This window comes from Plectrocnemia conspersa, unplaced genomic scaffold, assembly GCF_051122295.1.
Source record: "Plectrocnemia conspersa isolate PC_06_02 unplaced genomic scaffold, ASM5112229v1 ptg000014l, whole genome shotgun sequence".
NCBI classification, from domain to species: Eukaryota; Metazoa; Arthropoda; class Insecta; order Trichoptera; family Polycentropodidae; genus Plectrocnemia; species Plectrocnemia conspersa.
Genome location: NW_028277178.1, coordinates 19,211,140 through 19,235,515, shown reverse-complemented (window position 1 = coordinate 19,235,515; position 24,376 = coordinate 19,211,140). Strand labels below are relative to the sequence as shown.

The following is a 24,376-nucleotide window of genomic DNA, read 5'->3' as shown; positions in this document are numbered from 1 at the left end:
ACTGTTTCGACAAACCTAAGATAAGGTATGTTTTTAAATTGTCTAAAATAAACCTGATAAATTAAAAATAAAATATACATATATAAATAACTTACTAGCAATTTTTTTAAGCACTTATAAAATGAAACAATTTTCGAGAGGTTCTATGTTCTATTATATATAGAAAACTGTCATTTATTTATACTATATTTTTTCAATCGGTACTATACTATTTTATTTAAAGTAAAATTGCGATATTTCATTAAAGCGGTAATAATGAATTAAATTTGTATTACTATTACTTTATTTATTATTTTGATATTTACAGTAAATATTTAAATACAATTGCATTGATTAATAAACACATTAGGCTTATACATTAAAATAAACCTTTGGTTTAGATCTACTCTAAAGGCAGAAGAAACCACTACAGTGGAATCACCATGAAACTGATTCAAACTTTACAAAAAGTAAGATTACCAAGGGGTAAGCATTTTTTTTGGGAATGTGAATACCTTATTGTATTATATTGCAAATATAAATCATTTCCGTATACTTCTGCATATTTGAAAATATATATTGTGAATCTACAAAACAAGCAATATCCACCCTTCACACACATTTTTGTGAATACATATGTATGTATGTAGGTAAAGTATATCCGCCTCGAGTACATAAACTTCAGGTATGGATAAAGTTCACGTCCAGGTGAGCTATTTATTACAATGCCACAGCGATAATGTTTACTGGGCGTGTCCGTCCGTCTGTCTGTCACTTTGCCTGATTGACGCCTTCCGCCGATGCGACACAAAAGACAGGGCCGGATTACGCATTCAAAGCTCGCACCGCACGCCCGGGGGAAAAAGCGAGAGAGAGCCACCGCAAAAAATAAGATTAATGTCATAATTGTGCGAAGAGACGCGTCAAAACTCCAAACAATGAGGCGGCGAGAGCAAACAGAGAAAAGCCTGAATCATTTTTTATATACATCGGGTCAAAATCGCAGCTATTCTATTATAATTGACCTCTCATTAGATGGAGGTTGAAGAAATTTCAAACAATTAACGCTTCTGTAAAGCGATTAAAAAACTTAATTTCTTCGCATGTTTTTATTTATATGAGATAGAAAAATAACCGTGTAATTGATGATGAAATAAAACGTGTACTGTAGTGCTAAACAATGGATGGAAAATCATTAAACAATAAAAGTAATTGTTCAAAGCGATTTCCATACAATTAAATCAATGCAACAATTAGAACGTTTTTATACAGTAGCTAATTCTGATGAGCGGTTGATTTTTTTTTCTTGAATAATTACAGTTAATTCGTGTTTAAAATTCAAAGAATTTTCAACAAAGCAGTTCAAAGAGTTTCTTTGTATTTGATGCTGGATGTTGAATTTTCAGTATATGTTTACATTTTAAATTGACTTTAAAAGAGAAGGTCTGTATTACTTTCTAATAATAATGATTTAAACTTTTAAACCATAATTTAAGGAAAAGTATGATAAAATATCTTAATTTTTATGTCAATTTTTTCGTCGGTTCCAAATGTACAATAGTTAATATTTAAAAATAAAAATAGAAATAAAATGTTTGTTATCGTAGTTCTATCGCGTAAATACGAAGGCACTATTTTGACTGAAAAACGATGGGTTTTAAAGATTTGTTATAAAATGTGATTGCCAATTATAGAAAATCATTATATAAATATTAGAAATCAACCATTATAATAATATCATTAATAAGTTAAAATAACATACTAATGTTATGGCCTTTTTATTATTATGTTAGAGTTGATTTTATCGATACGTTTTATATTTTTTGATTATGGTTTACATTTTCTAACATTTCTTTTTTCACGAAGATGCAATAATTTAATTTATGTAAAGTTATATGCTGATTTTAAATGGCAAATATATAAATTAATAAATCGATTTTAACCTAATAATAACGATTTAGAAATTTTAGCAAATTAAGAGATTATAATCTTTGCGCGAACAAATTATAGTCAAGGAGGTTCTCAATTCGTCTATAAAATATGACGATTCTTTCAGCTTCTAGATTCAATATCTATTGCAATTGGTTTTAAGTAGGGGTTGAGGTATTCCTATAAAACTATCGGTATATTAATGAACTTAATAAATAAGTCATAAAATTATTTATTCTCTCTACAGACTAGTTTCGACTTGGGTTAAGATCGATTTTACATTGCCCTGACGGAGCAACGCGTTGTACAGAAGTAATATGATTAATGCTCTCGGGTTCGGCTGAGATTTCTCGCATATTTATTAAATTATGTTTAATAGGTTTTGTAAATATTTTTGGAGCGTCTGTTGCTGACCAAAACTATGAATGGGTGACGTTCTCTTCAAAATTAAGTATAAATATGTTAACAAATGAGTAAAAAAATTAATATGCCAAAAAATTTTTTATACATCACTACATTAATATCAGTTATTATTTTTCAAAAAATATGGATTTTTTTTAAATATTTTTTTTTTAATTATGTAGAACGCCAAACTCAGATGTAAATATTATATATTAAATATATTTATTTAAATAGCTAGAAAAATCGAATAAGTTATGTAAAGGTTAGATACAGAGATTCCAGTTTCACTCCGAATCATCCAAATTGGTCAAGATATCAAGGTAGAGTAGGATGCTTGATCTCTTCCCCTTTCCCTAATCGTATATAAACCTAAATGCTACCAAAAAATCATTTGAATTCGAACTTTCGTTCAGGATTTCCACTATAAGTTAACTCTTCATGACCGGCACACGGGTCCCGTTGAATCAACACAAATGAAAACTTCAAAGTCTATTGAAACGCAGTAGCCTTTACTTTGACCGTCTGATAATACAATGGTCCAACTTAGTCTTAAATCTCCAAAAGCGCGATTTACGAATTGACGTAAATACGCATCTATGGATTGCTCAAACTGTATGACTGTTTTAAATTTTTAATGATTTAAAATAAAAATCTGTATCGCACAATATTTATAATATAGCTAATTAACTGTTTACATAAATATTTAAAAAATCATATTTATATTATATAATAGCAGTAAACGATTTGCACATGAGTTTCGCGATATGCTTAGTGAATTTAGGCTTGGAGTCCTATGTATACCCAGGAATTTGATGTTCACCCTTCATTTTATGCAGAAGTTAAAAGAACATATTCTAGTACAACTTTTTAAAATTGTATATAAATATTATAGATTGGATTAGTTATTTTTCAATCAAAATGAAAGTTAAGAATGTATAGCATAGGAGTTATTTTGTTGCGTTGAATCACGTCAATTAGAAGAGTTAAATCTGTAACCGTTGAATGAAGATTAACATTTAACTGCATCCAGTAACCGAGCATAGTATGACCTGTCAGGAAAATTCGCAGTGGACGCAGCAAAAGTAAAGGACTTCAGAAGGACGAAACGTAAAAAGACGGGAAACGTCGTCGCCGTCGTCGTAAATATTAATTTCGGCCAATTTAACCTGTCGACGCTCTCCGGCCCATTGCGCAAAGGAGAGCGTATAACCGTGGGTTTAATTTGAATTTATGGTTCAGACACACAAAGAGGATATTAACTGGATGCTGGCACGCCAACCGACTCCTGGTCACCGCTGTAAATGCTCTTCTCGCCGTCTTTACACTGCTGCTCGTATCGCTTCCGCGCTCGGAACGATTCAATTAACGCCTGCTTGTAACGTTTTGGTTTTTAATTTGCAATTTCATTTAATTTGAGCGATCGTTAAGGCGGCCAAAACTGTGCATATAAAATCTAAATTATAGCTATGATTGAGTCACTCACGTTTGGATCGTATAGTGTGCAATTAAATTGATTACGGGTGAATTACATTATGTCTCGCAATTTTTTCATAAAGAGGTATACATATGTTTACACATACATAATATAAAATGAAATAAACTATAAACTCAATAAATGTGAGTAAATAAATATTTAAAATTTATTACAAAATGCGAAGCATGTTTATTTAATTTTTATAGAAGAGGAACATTTTGTTATTTTCTACAATTTTAAATAAAAAAACTTTTTTAATATTTCGACATTCAATATGTAAAAATAATCTAAAAAAATAGATTCAACATTGCCTACTACATAGATAACTCGCAAAAATAATTTAGAAATGAATTTGAACTCTAAAGAAAAATAGCCGACAAACAAATTAGTATCAAAACATCCACTGTAATTGCAGAAATTCCAGAAATTACTCAACTTTCCAAATAAAATTTTGCAACTGTGGACTTTTTCAATCACTGGTATTTAACTATTTTAATTGATATGAATAATGGTAAATTCAAAGTGTTGTAGTCTTGCCAAAATAAATACCTTAAATGAAATTGTTAAAGGTAAAAATAACAAGCTTTATTATTTTTTTATAACATAGAACTATACCTATGTGTATGAATCTGTTTTTATTATTCAAACTGTATTTTTAAGTTTTATTAAATTTACGAATATATTCGATTATATTATCGTTTACTATTTGATATTATATATAATAGTTAAGAATAACAAAAATTTGGAAGCTTTACATATGATTTGGTTAATATGAATATTTTTATTTTATGCCAAAATATATTTTCAAATATTGGATTGAACTTATTTTTCAGAGCATTACCTTAATCGCTAATTTTATACATTAATGAACTGTTAGAAATATAATGTTTTTGCATATAACTAATTATTATTTGATGCTAGAAAACACAGTCAAGGGTAATTTACAGTATCCTTGACGCTAAAGTGTTTACACGCCTTTGATAATGTTTAATTTTGTACGTTCAAATTTATTGTTACATTTTTACAATCCCGTGTTTTAATTATTACATTTTTTATTTTAAAACAATATATTCAGATTTTAAAAGAGATTATACGCATTTAATAGTGCTGTGAGGAAAGACAGAATCAATTAGTAAAATATCTCTATTGTGATTCAACTGAAAATATACAGCATTTTAGTAATAAAAATACACTGCTTAAAAAATTATATTCTTAATAGATTATTGGTTTTTTTTTCATTAATTCTTGCCTCCTGAACACCTTACTATGTTTGGTAGTGTAATTGCAATTTATATATAAAAAAATACATGATTCGTCAAAGAATATTTTGATTTTATATATTTTAATACGCGTTGTTTTAATTGCTATTTAATAATACACAATTTTCAGACAAAGATTTTCTGTCTTTTCAACAGCCACACACAATACAAACAATTTGCATGTGTCAAAGAAAACCGGGTCTAGTCTCCGGGCGTCCGCCGATGAAATTTACAACTCCAATAAAGTACGCGCCACAATAGGCAACAAGGCCTCGCAATAAATATTAATAATACAATGAAAACACGATAAAAATAACATGCAAGAACAAAGCCATAAACAATTTGTCTACCTCTATAGCGCTGGCTGTCGACATAATGTCTTGACATATATTCATGGGATCCGAAGTGATTTATTTCCATATCTGAGCGTACGCAACGGGAAAATTCTTCTGCGCGTCGACGTAGAAAATGGAAATCTTCTTCCAGCGCGGATGAGTTATTATTAAAATTTATATAGTTTGATGCTGATTTTTCCTTGCGTAATTTATCGCCGCCTGGCGTAAAAATATAACAAGCACAGACGCTATGTGTAGTAATAAATTCGTCGGATCCGTTTCCTATGCGCGGCGATAAATAAGATGCGACGGCTACCTAATCGTCTTGATTTTTTTAAATGACCTTGGAGAAAAACAAGATATTTTATGTCAAATATAATATATAGATATATATTTATCCGTTAATTTTTATATATACTTAAGAAAATGTCAACAAAATCCGGGAAAACGTTGGCGTTTCCGTCGAAGTGTATGTGTGTAACGGCGGCCGGTTAAAAAAGCGTGCGTCAAATGAGCGCTGCATTATAAGCGCCGCGTTATAAGAGCGTTTACCAAAGTATTGCTGTAACAAAATAGCGTACATCAAATTCGCAGACAGTCATATGAGCGCTTGACAAAAGAGAGCACGTCATAAGAGCGTAAAAATACTTGGAGAAAATCAAGTAATGAATATTTTAGGAATTAGCTATACAAAATATAAGTAAATTGTAAGAAATTTACAAAGAATAAAAGGTAAAGTTCTAGTGCGCATGCGTGACAAATTCCACTCGCGACGAGCATGGCGCATGCGTATCGACTACGCCCGCCTGCTCTTCAGTCGGCGTACGCCGTTCTCTTGAATGGAATATGTGTCCGATTTTCTGAGCGTTTGCGTTCCATAATTACGGAAATTAAAAAATGATAAAAATATTTAATTTTTGGAATCGTATTACAATCCCAAGGCATGCGCTGCATCTACCGCATGTATGGACCGCACGCCACTGTATTGTACTGATTTAACAGTTACGCGTTTTATTTTTTTAGAGCAAATTTATTAGTATTATAAATTGTATTTTAATTACACAATTTGTATAATACGCTCTTAGCCTTGTCTGCGTATTGTAAAATGCAGTCAAATTGAACTTTGGATTTCGGATTTTGTGGAAAGCGGCTGCTTACTCTATTTCTAGTTCGGTAAATCAGCTTACGCGTATGACGGTGTATATAACGCAGCACAAAATCGGACTAGATACACTCGACTTTGATACGCCTCGACGCTCAAAAAAATTCTGTATTTTAAATATTTTTCAGAAATCGAAATCGAATCTTAAAGCAATAATGCGAGATTACTATAAATAATGCTGTAAGATTTACAATATTTGACAAAATATCCTTTTTATCCATAATTAGCTTTGAATATCACCCAAGTATTTCTAGACATTATAATTTGGATGATAAAAATAGACATAAAATCATGTGGTTTTTAAGAAAAATATTAAAAATAATCACTAAAATCGAATAATAAAATGTTTTGCAATCAAATAATTACACTTACATAACAGCTGAACAAGCACTACAACATTTTGAAATATTTCTCAATGAAAAGATTAAATCTCTTAAAAAGACTCGCCAAACTCCAATTGACAATTATACATTAATTTCAGTGGAAGACAAAAAATGTAATTTCTTATTACAAAACCCGATACCTTGGAAATATGAAAATATTGTTATACCCTAATTATATTTGAAATTAAAACCATAATCGGACATACCAAAATATTTAGGAATTTATAAAAACAGTTTTTAAAAAAATAATTAAATTGGTCATTAAAAATGATTACATTAAAAGATTATTCTAAAACTTGTTACTTGTAAAAGATTTAAAATTGGTAGAAATAGTCTTAGCATGAACGTGTCTAAAGCTGATGTTAAACGTTCGTTCAGGTCGTTGAATCGCATTAAATACATACGAGAAATTTGATTTCCTATGATGTACTAAATGCCCTTGCTGCACTATCAATCCAGAAAGTGTATAAAATAAATCAAAATGAAAATAAAAATGAAAATTATATTAAAAATTTATAGAATTTCAATTTTAAAAGGGGACCATATATAAACTTGTTTTAGAAACAATATTTTTATTAGCTTACAAAAAATAATAATAAACTATTATGCTAATCTCTCTTAGTAAATTGATTAAGGTTTTCATAAATCGATATATTATTCTATAGTTTTTAGTATCTGGACAGTAAATGGATCTCTTGGTGCAGAGGTACATATTATACAGAGGTACATATTATATTAGGCTAACAATATTTACTTGGCGCACCACTATACCAATTAATTGTCATAATATTTAAGATTCGTTATTTGCATCAAATATTGGCATAATCCATATTCTTTTAAGTGGTTATTATATATCATTCCTACTATTATTACTATCACAGTAATAATAACACGGTTAATATCAAATTCATCGTCACTTCCTTAAACAAGCATTATTAGATCGAAAATACATTAAATGTGTAATTATTATTTGAGTTGCCGGTAAAAATGTCGATACCCAGGTCGACAGTTGTCAATCGCTGATATTAATAGTGCGAGCGATATAGCGAGCTCTGCTTGCATCTCGCTCTTTATTTCTAATCTTTTTATTTCATAACAGACACACAATATAAAGTAACAATTATGCACAATTAGAGCATATGATCCCGTTTCATCCCATATCATAAAAATATAGATACCCATTGAAGGAAAAAATCAAACTGATTTTTAGGAATAATTGCCAACGTAAAACTGTCAAGTAAGCGTTATGCGGTCTTAAGACGACTCGGTCTGGCCATGTACCGATAAAACATTTTACAATAAACATACACTCGTAAATTTAATTAGGATATTGAGTTATTTGCATAAGTTAAAAATTGAATAATACTAAAATGTGTTTACCACAAGTTTTTTTATCATTAATAAATTGAAATTGGCAAAATTAGCTCCAACACAAAGCCAATAAATGCATTTCAAGTTTTGTCGACGTAAATTGGAATACACTCGGATGTCGACCTATTGCTACGAGCACAAAGGGTTAACTATATTCGAAAGACATAATAGAAAATGAATAAAAAGACATTACCTTGACGTGACGGTCGTGCGGGCGAATCGGCATGGCGGCGTGGCGGCGCGTCGGTAAGGACGCCAGCCCCACGCCACGCCGCAGCCGGTGCAACTAGCACTATTATAAACACTAATTTCAATTAACACATACACTAAATTACACTATCACTTTATAATTAAAAACATCGAAAGGGATATTATTATAAACGAAAACACTTATTCGACAAAAATGTAACGAAACAGTTTACGCAACCGATGACGCGTAGCTACTGATTGTTTTTTAAATATTTCGATGCACAAACAAGCTCAAACTAGGTCAAGGTTATGCTTCGTGGATAATAAACCATAAGGATTAAAATGTCGTGCATCTCAGATTACAAAAAAAATATTTTTTATCAAAGGTTGACAATTTGTCTAGTTTTAAAATATTTATCTCTAATTCGAATAATTTTAATGCAAGTTGTTTGTTTATTTTTAAAATATATATCTCTCGCTCCTTACAAAAGTCAAAAATAACCGCATAATATAATATATTGTCTTTCTTTAATTTGCCGAAAAGTTTTTTTCGATTGATAATGCAAGAGCTGACAATCTATTCTCACAGACTATTTCTATTAAATGTCTTAATTCTTTTCATTGTCGAAAATGATCTTTCTACTCAAGCACTTGTCGCTGGTATGGTAAAAATTAATTTTATTAAATTAAATACTTCCGTTAATGGCGGCCGGTCAAAAGAGCGTGCGTCAAATGAGTAGACAGTCATATAAGCGCTTGAAAAAAAGAGCTCGTCATAAGAGCGCAAAAATATTTGGAGAAAATCAAGTAAAGAATATTTTAGGAATTAGGTATATAAAATATAAGTTAATTTTGAGAAATTTACAAAGGCAGTAAAATTAGTATTTAATGTGCCAGAGAGTAATGACGATTAAAATGATTAGCCAATGCAAACATTATTATTTATTACTTATTACGTACATACGAAAGTATGGCTTCCCATCCCCATACGTACGATATACATATATTTATATTAAAATGAATTTTGAATTTATCATTAGATTTGTTCTGTAATGTTTCATTAAATTTACATATAATTATCGACGCGACTTACAATAAATGCGTACAGTTATAGGGCAGGTATATGGCTCGTCAGACCTTTTTTCATTTATTTTAGACAACTACACTTTATCACGAATGGCGAAAACAAGCGCAATATAAATTTTAAGCGCAAAGTGTAATGCCTGCACTTCACTCTCCGGAAGTAGGCGATGGTTGGCCAAGGACGGAGAATATAATGTGTTAATTCGGGGTTACTTCGGTCGAGCTCGGTTCTCCCCGCTCTAAAATCTCTCGGAAGTTCTCCGAGGTTACCGCGAACGGGAGGTAAAGTGGGGGTAATTGAGGTCGACTAGGCCAGCTTCGAGCGCTTCCGAAAATTCCGAGACCAAGGAAATAGTCGGATTGTTCTTTCGAGCGCGAGCGGCGAGATACTTCCCCTTTCGCTCTCTCGCGTGTTAAGTGACGAGAGTGAGAGAGATAATGATATGGTTTGTCGCAAACTGAGATAGAACGAGTATCTCGGTTCAATTTCAATATGGGCGTAGGCGTTCTTCACGATCGCTGCACTATGTAGTATTTGCCCGATCTGGACGGCCAAAATTATTTCTCCACTTTAGTTGATTCCATAAGTGCTCTTAGTCAAATATATGATTTTATGTGTTAAAAAATACATTATAGAAAAAAAAACTTTTTTTTATTTTTCATGAAATAATTCATGCAATTTTATTTTAAAAAGTATTTGAAGTATTTCTTTAATTGTAGGCCCGAGGAAGAGGAATTCCGTGTTAAACGGTCGTGCGTAGCGTAAAAAAAAATTTCGCCGCGTAGCGTAAAAAAAAATTGTAGATGTCATAAATTTGCTGTTTTATATTAAGAAAAATAATTTGACTAGCATTTTACCATACTCGGTATCATTTTTTTTAAATATGTGTATATTTGGTGATTCTAAACAAATTTTTATTTTATTTTATTAGTACGCGATCCACAATTTGACGTTTACTGATTTTACCACGGTAACCATATTATTAAAAAATTACAATTATTACAAAACAGTATTTTAAATTTGACGTTAACACGTTACCTATTTAAAAAGTTATAATTGTTTAAAAGGTTTAGGTCCTAACTTTCGCGACTAAGCCCCGTCCCATTTTTAAGAATAATGCATTTTTAAGGTATGCAATGTGTTAAAAACCGCAAAAATCCGCAGTCAATTCTACATGTATCATAAAGAGAAAGACCTAAGCTATATATTGTATATAAAATCTAGATTAAAAAGTGGTAAGAATTATAACTAATGAACTCAAAATTAAAAAAAAATATAGGAAAAAGTATTAAAAAATGGTACTTATTCAAAATAATATTGTATGTTTAATATGACAGCTATTGCAAGAAAAAGCTATGAAACATAGAAACACTTACCTGCTTTATCACAATCAATGGTTTAAATTTTTCACTGTACTCAAATAAAATAATAATAATTGCCCAATGTACGAGTTGCGAAAAATTATCAGCTTTACAGAGCAACTTTTTTTTTATCTGCGCTTAAATTTTCATAGTCGATTTTAATCGAAATACCACACCTTGCGCAATTTATACATTTTGGGGGCAGTGTGGACGCTACTCGGAAGTCGGCGACCTTGACCATATTCGGTAGACCTTTCGGTTCGGTAACTTCCAGAGAGTGAAGAGGAACCATAAGATAAATAAAATCATCTGAAAATAAATGTATTTGCAAAGGGTTAAAACATTAATTTTACCGATTTCATTTTAATCATATTGTATAATTATTAAAAAGGGAGCTACCTATGATTTTTTAAATACCTAATAGTATTTTTGCGCTGTTATGGCGCGCTCTTTTTTGACAAGCGCTCTTATGACTGTCTGCGTATTTGACGTACGCTATTTTGTTACATCGCTACTTTGCTAAACGCTCTTATGACGCAGCGCTTATAAAGCAGCGCTCTTTTAACGAACATAAATATATATATATACAATTATAGATTATTTTTAATATATATTATGAATTTAAATGTAAAAACAAAGTCTTCAATCATAATTACTATGTTTAACAAGTATGCGTCCCCATTATTTCATATTTTTAATTTTTTAACGCGTCTCATAAATAAAAAGCTAAAAGGCTGACACGTTTGATTTATTACAATCTTATCTATGCAAATGTAAATATTTTCTAAAACCTAATTCATAATCATTTATCTGCTGCAGACAAAACAGTCAACATGCTTACACCATACAATAACAAAAATAATATTGTTACAAATATGACTTTATATCGTCGTTAATTATCTTGATAAATTGCTTCTTTAAAAACGTATTCGTGAAGCAAAGATTCAAATCTTGTCCTGAATTATCGGTTACGCTTTTATATTTTGTAGAAGTCAAAGTTATTTGTATTACAAATTACTATTAAATCATGATTAGTAAGTACAAGGTTGATATTATCGTAGTCACCAAAACATAGTTTGTCTGTCTCCGTAGGAACCGTCTCTTAAAACCAACCGGAAGAGTCGCGATATATTTTAAAAAGTCAATGAAATATGCGTACATAAACACTTACACAATTAACTAAGAAGCCATCGCAACAGAAATTAAAGATAAAAAATATGTTGCGATCTTGATGCTGTGTTTGGATTTGGAAATTTGGTAGTTTTAATCAGAGATTTCAACGCTAGACGCGTGCATTGGAATTGTTTCTGAGACGATGCTTTTTAACTACACTTCCCAAAACACCAACCCATTACCCTAGAATTTGCATGGCGCCTTCAATTTTAGACATTGCTTCAGACCATCTGTTTTTCACACTGAAGGGTGAGGCCGATGCCAACCCCAAAATTATCTTTGATTATAAAAATGATGATTGGAAGGATTTTAAATGTATTTTCGTGTCTCATCTAGTGGTTAAACGTTAGAATCATATCGCAACGGTTTCTTAAACAATCGAAGATGATTTTTATTATTTTTACTATCAAAGTCAAACAATCTAAAGCAGTGGTTCCCAAAGTGGTCCCTACGGACCCCCGGGATCATTCAGGGGGTCCGTGGAAAATAAAAATTGATTTGGGGGTTCCTGAACAACGTCAGGGGGTCCGCACAAGGTTTAATACAAAATAAAAAAATCTTTTTTTTTAATTTGGAAGTTAAAATAAATAACAATAAATTATTAGCGATTTTTACGTCCTATGTAAAATATTAATATAGACAGGTGCATAAAATACAAGTAATAACGCGGTGATTCAGGCTTTTGCACCATGCACCAACTAGTCTATAAGGGCCCATACGCACTGTCTAAGTTAAAACCTTAATCTACAACATTAAACTTAAAATTATTACCCTAGTCTATATATGTAGATTATTACGAAAAAAATGTGTTGTATTGTGAATTTAGGATTTATTCGATCATTAAAAACAATTTGATAACTCACTATGTTCTTCTAAAAAATAGTTAAAACAGTACACAGCGCATTATCTGTAAAGCGTCGGGACAATCTGTAATCGCTGCATCTGAATTTTTAGTATTTTCTTATGGCATTTTTATTTTGACCTCAAATAATTAATAATTAATAATGCTAAAACCCTAATCCTGAAAAAGTTTGGCGCAGCTGTTTATCTATTGTATATTTTCGTGCCAGAAAACATTTATCGATACAGAAAATCTAAATTGCATTCTTTTTTTTTTGTGGAATATAAATAAAGGCATTTCAGGTAAACCAAAATATCAGTTTGCTAGATTTGTTTGTAATATTTTGTAGTATATAAATATAAAATATATTAGGTTAGATATGAAACTAAATGTTTAATATCAGTATTCCGGTATTAATAATTTACAGGTTACTGTTCATATAAAACTATTTGAGCAGTTCTTAAATGTGCGTATGGGCCTGCGTAGGGATTCCAAAAATACCGACTTTTGCAATACCGGTATTACCGAAAAAAATATTTCTATCTACGGTATTACCGGTTTTTACCGGTAATACCGTCTTCTTTTATTCAACTTCTATTATTAATTCTCCCAATTGTTTCATTTATCATTAATTTACCTTTTACAGAAACTTTTAACGTCGAAACTTTTATGTATTTTTTGTTGAATTGTGTATAATAATGTTCACACGAAAAAATCTCGACGAACTTGACGAACCGATTCTTTTTATGCTGCGCGTATTACTGATCAGCAAGGATGTCAAAACAAAACTGTATACATTTGGCGACTCTTTTGAGAAATAAACCGAAAAAGATCTTGCCTTTCCGGCCGGCCTTTTTTACCTGCCATTCAAAAGAGCCGTCAAATGTATCGGAATTACTTCCGACGGCCATTCGCTGACTCCAATCCGTCCAGATAAATTAGATATATTTGGGTTCATAAAATATAAAAGCTTCTTAGAAATGTACACCCATCTGTTTTGTGTTGATGTAGACGTAGACCATGAAATGCCATTCAGCAAAGAAATAGGACTTAAAATATAATTAAAATATATAATTTTTAACGAAATTAATAAATTTCGGTAATTACCGGTTTTTTATTTTGTAAAACCGGTAATACCGAAGATGTAGTTTTCATCAAAAACCGGTAATACCGGTTTCGGTATTACCGGTAATGGAATCCCTAGGCCTGCGTACACAACAAGCAAATCTCCGTCACCAACACCAATCAAACGCTCGTTCCCGAACGCCCAGATTTGCTAGTGCGTTCGGGATACAAATCGGAGTAAACGAAGCAAATTTCGGCCAACGCACGACAATCGACAGTTTCGTTGACCTAGATTTGCTAGTGTGTGCGAGAGATAAATCATAGCTAACGACGCGCTTGCCCTTCATTGCGGTTCGGGCTTCTGGCGGAAACAACAAACGTCTGGTGCTGGGTTGACCTTGTGACCCTCTCTGAGTGTGCAGGTAGCCCCCCCGATCATCGATTCGTCATATCGCGACCGACAATTTAAAAAAAATATTGAATATTTTGAACAAATGAATAAATCAGTCTTTGAGATCATTTAAAATCTCAACATGGAGGAGAAGTATTTAAAGCAAGCACAGGTTGGTTTGATCGGTTTAGAAAACGATCAAACTTGCATAACCTTAAAATGATTGGTGAATCGGCTAGTGCAGACGTAGAATCAGCTGAAAAATATCAAATGGAGTTCCGTGAAATTGTAGAAAGGGGAAATTATTCACCAAATTTAATTTTTATGTGAACTTTATTGGAAATGAATGCCAACACGCACGTTTATTTCCATAGAGGAGAAGATTGCTTCTGGATTTAAAGCATCCAAGGACAGTCTAACTCTTCTTCTCGATGGAAATGCATCCGGAGAATTAAAATTGAAACCTTTGTTGATATACCAATCAGAAAATCTTCGTGCCATTACAGGTTAATCTAAAAAAAAATTACCAGTTTTTTGGCGAAGCAATCGTAATGCCTGCACTTCACTCTCTGGAAGTTACCGAACCGAAAGGTCTACCGAATATGGTCAAGGTCGCCGACTTCCGAGTAACGTCCACACTGCCCCCAAAATGTATAAATTGCGCACGGTGTGGTATTTCGATTAAAATCGAGTATGAAAATTTAAGCGCAGATAAAAAAAAAGTTGCTCTGTAAAGCTGATAATTTTTCGCAACTCGTACATTGGACAATTATTATTATTTTATTTGAGTACAGTGAAAAATTCAAACCATTGATTGTGATAAAGCAGGTAAGGTTTCTATGTTTCATAGCTCTTTCTTGCAATAGCTGTCATATTAAACATACAATATTATTTTGAATAAGTACCATTTTTTAATACTTTTTCCTATATTTTTTTTTAATTTTGAGTTCATTAGTTATATTTCCCACCACTTTTTAATCTAGATTTTATGTACAATATATAGCTTAGGTCTTTCTCTTTATGATACATGTAAAATTGACTGCGGATTTTTGCGGTTTTTAACACATTGCAAACCTTAAAAATGGGACAGGGCTTAGCGCGAAAGTTAGGACCTTAACCTTTTAAACCATTATAACTTTTTAAATACGTAACGTGTTAACGTCAAATTTAAAATACAGTTTTGTAATGATTGTAATTTTTTAATAATATGGTTACCGTGGTAAAATCAGTAAACGTCAAATTGTGGATCGCGTACTAATAAAATAAAATAAAAATTTGTTTAGAATCACCAAATATACACATATTAAAAAAAAATGATACCGAGTATGGTAAAATGCTAGTCAAATTATTTTTCTTAATATAAAACAGCAAATTTATGACATCTACAATTTTTTTTTACGCTACGCGGCGAAATTTTTTTTTACGCTACGCACGACCGTTTAACACGGAATTCCTCTTCCTCGGGCCTACAATTAAAGAAATACTTCAAATACTTTTTAAAATAAAATTGCATGAATTATTTCATGAAAAATAAAAAAAAGTTTTTTTTTCTATAATGTATTTTTTAACACATAAAATCATATATTTGACTAAGAGCACTTATGGAATCAACTAAAGTGGAGAAATAATTTTGGCCGTCCAGATCGGGCAAATACTACATAGTACAGCGATCGTGAAGAACGCCTACGCCCATATTGAAATTGAACCGAGATACTCGTTCTATCTCAGTTTGCGACAAACCATATCATTATCTCTCTCACTCTCGTCACTTAACACGCGAGAGAGCGAAAGGGGAAGTATCTCGCCGCTCGCGCTCGAAAGAACAATCCGACTATTTCCTTGGTCTCGGAATTTTCGGAAGCGCTCGAAGCTGGCCTAGTCGACCTCAATTACCCCCACTTTACCTCCCGTTCGCGGTAACCTCGGAGAACTTCCGAGAGATTTTAGAGCGGGGAGAACCGAGCTCGACCGAAGTAACCCCGAATTAACACATTATATTCTCCGTCCTTGGCCAACCATCGCCTACTTCCGGAGAGTGAAGTGCAGGCATAAGGCTTGGATGACACAAAATTTATTTATGGACTTAACTATTGAAGAGCTGCAGGAAATAAACTGACATACGTCCCCGAACCTGTTTCCGTGCGAAATTTAACTGTTAAAACCATTGAAAAGGCCCTTTCTCTTCACAATTAATGCATGGAATTGTTAGAAGAGAACCACGAAAATTACGAGCGAGTGAGTGCAGTTAAACATGGCTGTAATGCATTACTTGCCAGTTATCGGCAAATTTTGCGCAATAAATGCAAACCCCAAAGAAGGGACTTTAGATTCTTTTTTACAACGTGGAACAAAATGAATCAATTATTTAATGTATGCCTTTTTGTTATTATTAATGTTTATTTATTTTTATATATTTTTATAAGTGTTTTTTGAGTTATACAATTTTTTTTTCAAAAATCCTCCGTTGATCGCGAAATTTCCAGAACGTATCCTCCGCGTTGAAAGGGGGCTTACTGTATTTGCTTGGTGTGTACTAAGGAGCGTAAGTTCGAGTCGATAATGAACGAAACGATACGAAACGATAAAAAAATATAATAAGATCGATAATGGTCGATAACGATAAATGAAATTTATAAAGTGCCAAATAATCGCAATTTTTAAATTGTCATTTTATTAAGTTTGTGTGGTCACTCACTAATACAATATCAGTGAAAACTTTTCGGTCGTAAATATTCAATTTACGCAAAATCTTTGTCGGCTTTTGCAAAATGCCATTAGGCATTAAAAAGGATACTTCAGAATACGAACCCCACATTTGTGACTATCCTAGAATTTGTCGCCATCGATTCTAAATAAGAATTCGTTATGGTGTGACATTCATATAAACCGATCTAGGAAAATACAAAGGATATTCGAAACAATTTTTTTAACAAAATCAAGTACCACTAATTATTTTTTAATTATTTAATTTTATATGAAAAAAAATATAATAACGATTTCTGTTAGAAGAATATACTATCAAAAATATAATTAATCCCTTTTGGTGCCCTAAAATATGTCAGTCTGTTGAAGTCCCCGATAAGCATGTGGTATTATAACTTGACCACGTGATCACGATGCAGCGCTCGACATGCGTGTTAACCATAGGACGCCTACGTGCATACTGAAATTAAAGCGAGTTACTCGTTCTATCTCAGTTTGCGAAACACCGTATCATTATCTCTCTCTCTCGTCACTTAACACGCGAGAGAGCGAAAGGGGAAGTATCTCACCGCTCGCGCTCGAAAGAGCAGCTCCGACTTCAGTTCCTTTGACTTCAGTCCTTTTACCGACAGGGGGTCGTTCTACGTCTTAATCCTTTGCTTAAACCACCGCCATTACCAGTACTAAGGCCCTACGAGTCCAACCCAATGGGTGACATCCAGCTTTTAAGGGCTGGATGAGCGGGAGCCACCCCCCGTAGTACTACGTTATTTTTGCAAGAGTTTCATTAGTGTTTCTCTCGAGTGTTTGTGGGAAACGTTCTCCTGACACCTGCGTACTGTGCTTAGCTATTCGCCCTCGCTTTAGCTTTGCTTGCTCCTGTAGTTCCGTTTTTCATTCTTGGAAGTCGCTTTCGCGCTTCCTCCGATCCAGTTCGGTCCCCAAACCTTAAAGGACGGGCCCTTTTAGCCTGCTGGTTGGAATTTACAGTGCTTCGCTCGTCATTGGAAGTCCAAAGGACGCTTCCTCGGTTGGGTGTTTTCGAGTTGACTTCCCCCTTGAGACCTGGGGTTTTTCAGGCCCCAAAGAGGTCCCTCACTCTCCCACACTTTTACCGGCGTGCTCCAGCGTGTGGTCGGTCTGGCGCCGTCCTTTTACCGACAATGTTCGGAAGCGCTCGATGCTGGCCAAGTCGACTGAATTACCCCCACTTTACCTCCCATTCTTGGTAACCTCGGACAACTTCCGCGAGATTTTAGAGAGGGCAGAACCGAACTCGGCCGAAGTAGCCCCACAGTAACTCACTATATTCTCCGTCCTTGGCCAACCTTGGCCAACTTCCAGAGAGTGTAGTGCAGGCATAAAACGTGTTTGGTGGGAACTACAAAAAAGGTCATCTCGGAAATTTTTGTTCACTTAAGAATGCAGTAACAGCTAAAAATAAGGTCATATTGAAATTTTATGTTTAAAAACTTTCTCTAACCGGGACAATTTGACACTGAATTGGAATCCTGGACGGCGATTTTAATTCCGAGACAATCCCGATCAATCCGGGACTGTTGGCAATCCTACTTGGCTCGCTCTCTCTTTTTCAATAATTATTTCTAGGCTTATTGCTGAGAGCCTTTCTTTAGTGTCTAGTTGTTCAAGAATGAAGATGTTAGTGTGTATCCAGGTCAATGGAATTCGCAACATTCAACGCAAACACCATACATCATGTCACTCCATATATTGCTTAGTAGAACATTAAACTTGTCACGGTATTACATTTCTTCTCAAAGCTCATCAGTTATTTTATACTGTTAAAAAAATAAATTGGTTTTGTTATTAGTTTTATGAATATGATCATTTGAAATAACGTGCATTTAACTATCATCGATCAGAGTGACAATCTGTAATATGATGACGAATCTAATTTTGATTCGATTTCGAATCGAAGTAGGTATGATTGTGATTGATCATTCGTCTGACGGGCCGAAATCAAAGAATTTATTAAAGTGCTCGTTTGTGTCACTTGTTTCATTGTCATTTGAATTGATGTTTAAGTGAGTTAAATGGCATATAGCATGTTGGACAATAATTTATATGGAAAGATCACGGCCCCAGTGTCGGCCACATTAATAAATTAACGCTGACAATTCACTCCGAAGTGCCGAGATCACTTGTGAGACCGAGGGAATACTTTAATACACTGTAAGATAAAACCTTTAGGTTAATCTCTGATTTCACTGGGCGTATATGCAAGTTTTTGAATAGTATAGTGGAAATATAATTAAAATTATTTAATTATAATGCACTATATGTATATACACTTAGCATAATGCTGATTATTGAGTGTGATGTATTATAAAATTTTTTACATGCGAAGCATTAGGTTTTTTATTATTTTTTGTACGCTACTCTAATATTATAACAGTGTACCAAATAATTAACAGACATAATTTAATGTTAATTAACTTGTAAAAGTGATGGCATCTGACACCATAAAAATAAATTTATTGCCATAATTATTTAGTATATACAGCAATATATGTAATAGCTACGACATGTAAAATTTAATGCTTATTTTAGCTGTATTATAACTTTATCAATATTTTTTTTATTGCGTCAGAATTTTTATTAAAATTGATAGTTTTTCAACATTTACATATTACATATTTTCCCACATATTCATTTATCTGATTCATGTATGTATAATATATGTAATATAATGCGCTGATTTAAAAATAACAATACACACTAGTCGTGAATTTTTATACCCAAAATCGAGTGATTTTGACTTAGTGGCATAAATATAAAAAATGTTAGTCAGTAAATGATACATTTCTTACAACAATATCGTATATCTCTCTACGCTTATTTATTTTGAATTTTCTCCAATTTCTTACAAGACGCATTGCGGGGTATCACCCCTAGTCGCACGACTGAAAAGGGCTCATTTTTCCACCCCTAAATGCACATGTTCTCTGTTTTAATCTTACCCATGCATCACCCGAAGACATCTCAATTTTTCGATGTGCAAAAATATAAAAAATATATATACATACATAAGAGGCGCCGTTCAGCGAGCTCGTTTATCATCGGCGTCGTGACGCCGCCATAATGATAATTCACAATTTCGTCGAGTTTCGCCCAAGGATATTTACGACATGCGTGGGCCTGGCAACACTTATAAAGCGACGCCTGTAAATGCGCCGAGTGAAGTGTGCGAGATTGTCAGCCTTTCGGCTAAATTAAGACAAACGCCACCCTGACAAAGACAATTATTCATATTCTCTGTCGGCGCGAATTCCCCGTGAAAAAATATATGTGTGTAAACAAAGTTGAAGAGCGAGCGAGGGGGTTTGTGAAAAATGAGCGACAACATTCAGTTAAGTGTGTAAGAAAAAAGAAAGGCATATTTTGTACTTAAAAATTAAATTAATTTACGAAAATCATCTATTGACATAACCAGTACTTCAATTTTTTACCTAATTGAATTGTGTAGAAAACTGATTAATTAAAAAAATCTATTCCATTACCTTCTCTTCTATAAGTGCTAAAACACACATGACAAATATATGGATTTAGATAAGGTTTTGTGGCGACCACACACAGACCTTTCAAACCAATTTAATCAAATATTTCAATACGTAAAAATGATGTAAAAAAAGTTGTCATGGGATTTACGAAAATACACGACCATTCAGTAAACGGTTAATATTCAACCAGAATAAAATAACTGTATCACATATTATTTGCTAATTGTTACTTAATACCGATCGTATCAATCTACGCACTATATCCATAACTAGAGCTTTTCATACCACTATGTCAATATATTGGTATAATAAGTCATCGTGGTACAGTAAGTCATCGACTTACATGATTATTTGGTTCCGAAGTTGTTCACGTAAGTTGAACAAAATTTAAATTCGCGCAATTTTCGATCTATTTTTTTATTTATTCAAATACATACATATTTTTTAACATTCGAAGTAACCTGACAGGTGTAAGCCTAATGCGTTAAATTGCGGTCAATCTTTATTAACATGGTAAGCCAATCAGACATAATGGATACCTACTAGTAAGTATTAAAATCACTAGACTAAAAGTCTGAGAATCGTTGACATTTATTATAAATAGACTTAACATATTTTTTTTCGCAAACCAGGACAATTTTGCAAGTTTGCTTAAAACAGAAAGTAACGTCTTCTAGTTTAAGTACTTTTGATTAAAAAAACAATAATTTTGTAGTAATCATTTTTAATTACTCGTAACTGAACATAACTTATTAATAAAAAGTTTGACATATTTGTTACTAGCTTGAACTTTGTTATTTTTAATTGCGTCGAAAAATTCACTACTAATTAGATCAAGAGCTATTTCTGTTGATTCAACCATTCAATCTCTTTCTTCAGACCATATGCTATTCATTATTCAGAATGTTCTTTAAACAAGTGCAGATTTGCCCAGCAGGCTAAAACTATATTCTATAATTTAGACAACAAAAATAAGACTACACAAAAGCCCTCGTTACGACTAGAAAATAAGGTTACACACAATGGCGTAGCTAGGGTATGTGCCGCCCGGGGTTATCCTTAAAATTGCCCCCCCCCCCATACATTTTTTTGCAGGGTCATAAAATCGGCATTTCTTAAAATTATAAATTGATTATTGTTAAGCTCTTGCTATTCGTAGATTTACATAAATTTTAGTTTATTCAGGGTTAGAACCACACTAGATGATTCCATCGCGAATATGCCGCCCCCAAGCAAGTGCCGCCCAGGGCGACCCGCCCCCCCCCCCCCCATAGCTACGCCACTGGTTACACATAAATAACACACAAGTGCTCTCCGATGCATTAAATTAATATTTATTTGTTGCGAAACGGTCACGAGAAACAATATATCACCGGAAGACAAAAAGCATCGTAAGGTCACAATATTCCCGTTACAGAATTCGACCTCGGAGATGTCCATCAAGTAAATGTTTTCTTCCCAATTCTTTCTTCAATCGACTGTAAGTTAACTGACATTAAATAATTTATCAATATTTCTACAGTTTCACTGGTAATTGATTAGAAGTCTAAAAGTTTTACTTTTACTTCACAATCTGGTGAAAAATACAGCACAACACATTCGCAAATCACATCAAAAAGACAAATTTAAATTTTGTTCTAGCCAGTCTAAACTTTGGTTCGAAAAGCTTTGATATAAATTTATATGAGTAATCGGCAAACTTGAAGCTGAGATTGCGAATAGCAACATAAAATTTAAAAATTGATTTTTTAGCAGCTATTCAAAATTATTTTTCACCAATATTGGCACCTTTAAAAAATGACAATGTCGTTGAGAACGTTGCCTCCACTTCTAGACTACCAAGTGATTTTTGATGTTTGAACTCTCACAATGAGCCACTGAAAATTCCGAAAAATGGTGTAGAAAATGACAACATTAAATGGCAGACGGTTTACGAAAGCACATTCCATGGACTTGTTTGTAATGATTATAATTAATATCTCAGGTTAAGTTTTTCTAGCTAATCTTAATTCCATGGAGAAACATCGATGTGATTAATTAAAATTGAACTAGGTTGTAACTTAAATGATACAAATTGCTATATAATGATCTAACATATTGTAATGTATATATGAATATATTATAAAAATAAAAATAAATTGATATCGGTACATGCACACCTTATCGAGCAGCATATCGATTCACTTTTTTGTTCACAGATGCCATTAAGCAATTTCGACGTGACTTTGATTGCTAAAGTGTCTTATAACCACTTCGCCTGCTTGTTTATTATCGCAACCTCTGCGGTCGCTGTCATCCAAATGAAGAATAGTCGCTTATAAACGACGATATTGATGGTCGTACCGTGTGAATGGACGCCGGCGACGGTTCCCTGCTTCGGTGTCGTACAAACAGTAGCCATCCAACAACTCAAAGAGAATCTCTTGGAGACCGACGAAGAAGAGAGAGACGGATTCTTAACCGTGGTCGTGCATACAAATCGAGCGACAACCCGAAACGCATTCTCGGTCAATGCGTTCGAATTATTCATCTTCCGTTGGGAACGGTCGTGTCGGTTGCACTACCGAGTTGGATGCTTTCATATAATCATGAATCATGATTTCAAAATCTACTCGAGAGATACAAACATAGCCATGGTTGCAAGAATATATAAATATAGTTTGTTAAAGATAAGAAAATCAAGCTTGTAGAAAACGAGCTACTACTATACGAGCTAAAAATATATTTAGAAAAGAACACATATAAAAATATTTACTGCATAGAATAAATGACTATACCAGAATGTGATTACTTACTGTGAGTATATAGATGAGAACAAATCAATACTATCTGATAGCTGTGCTTATTGGGGAGTTCATTACTCATGTTTTTGAATGCGGTATTTAAAATAATACTCGGGAACGCAAGCACTGCTGTTCAAGAGGCACACAAAAATAAATGCAAAAATAGTAAGAAAAATTCGTGTATGCAATACCTGATTTTGATTTCACTTTGCCAGCCATCCCTATCATACAAAAGGGAGCGTTATATTACAGAATTACTTGGAAATGCTATGTTCCGTTGGATTTGCCTGAGATATAAAAAAGATATTCCTTCTTATGTTGACACGTTGCACATACACAAAAATTCAAATATATATTTTTTAAATTTACGCCGAAATATTGGCCAATGGGATTTTTTGCATATGTAGTTGGGCCGATATTTCGGTCATCGTTAAGTAAAAAGGATAATATTATTTTACTTAGGTTAATCAATATTGGCATCATCGTGTCCATAGTTCTAAGCCATGGAGATATTGTTTTAAGCAAATAAGATGTACAGATTTAAAAAAAATATATTTTTACTACTACCGGTATTTCATTTTGTAATATCGATAGTACCGAAAGGCAATTTTTGCCCCAATACCGGAATTACCGGTATTGCAATCCCTATGTAGCAACAATGACGCTGAATTATTCACCATCATGTTTTGTGTATGTACCAACAATTGATTTCATAAAAAGACACATAATTCAAAAATTTCTAATCAAGATTGAAGCAGAATATTAATTTATTATTATATATTACACAGATGTCAAGTGCCTTGTGTAGTACGAGACATATGAGCTTTTATTTTTGCTAAAAAATAAAATATATATATTTATGGTGGAAAAAGTTAAAGAAATACGAGAACTGGTAAATTCGGAATGGTTGCTTCAACGAGAGTTTTTGACAAATGTCAGATCTCCCAGGAACCATTTAAATTTAAAACTCT

General features: G+C 32.9%; 1 long non-coding RNA gene across 2 annotated transcripts in view; it reads right to left on the bottom strand.

Moving 5' to 3' along the window:
- The window catches only part of LOC148226434 (uncharacterized), a 236,011-nt gene that overhangs the window by 195,582 nt on the left and 16,053 nt on the right, over positions 1–24,376 (bottom strand). The window contains exon 1 of one of the 2 annotated variants that reach the window (XR_015812349.1): positions 8,488–8,625. The exons of the other annotated variant lie outside the window; for it this stretch is intronic. This is a non-coding gene — a long non-coding RNA (uncharacterized LOC148226434). Of the gene's footprint in view, positions 1–8,487; positions 8,626–24,376 lie in introns of those variants that run through there. 2 annotated transcript variants of the gene reach the window in all.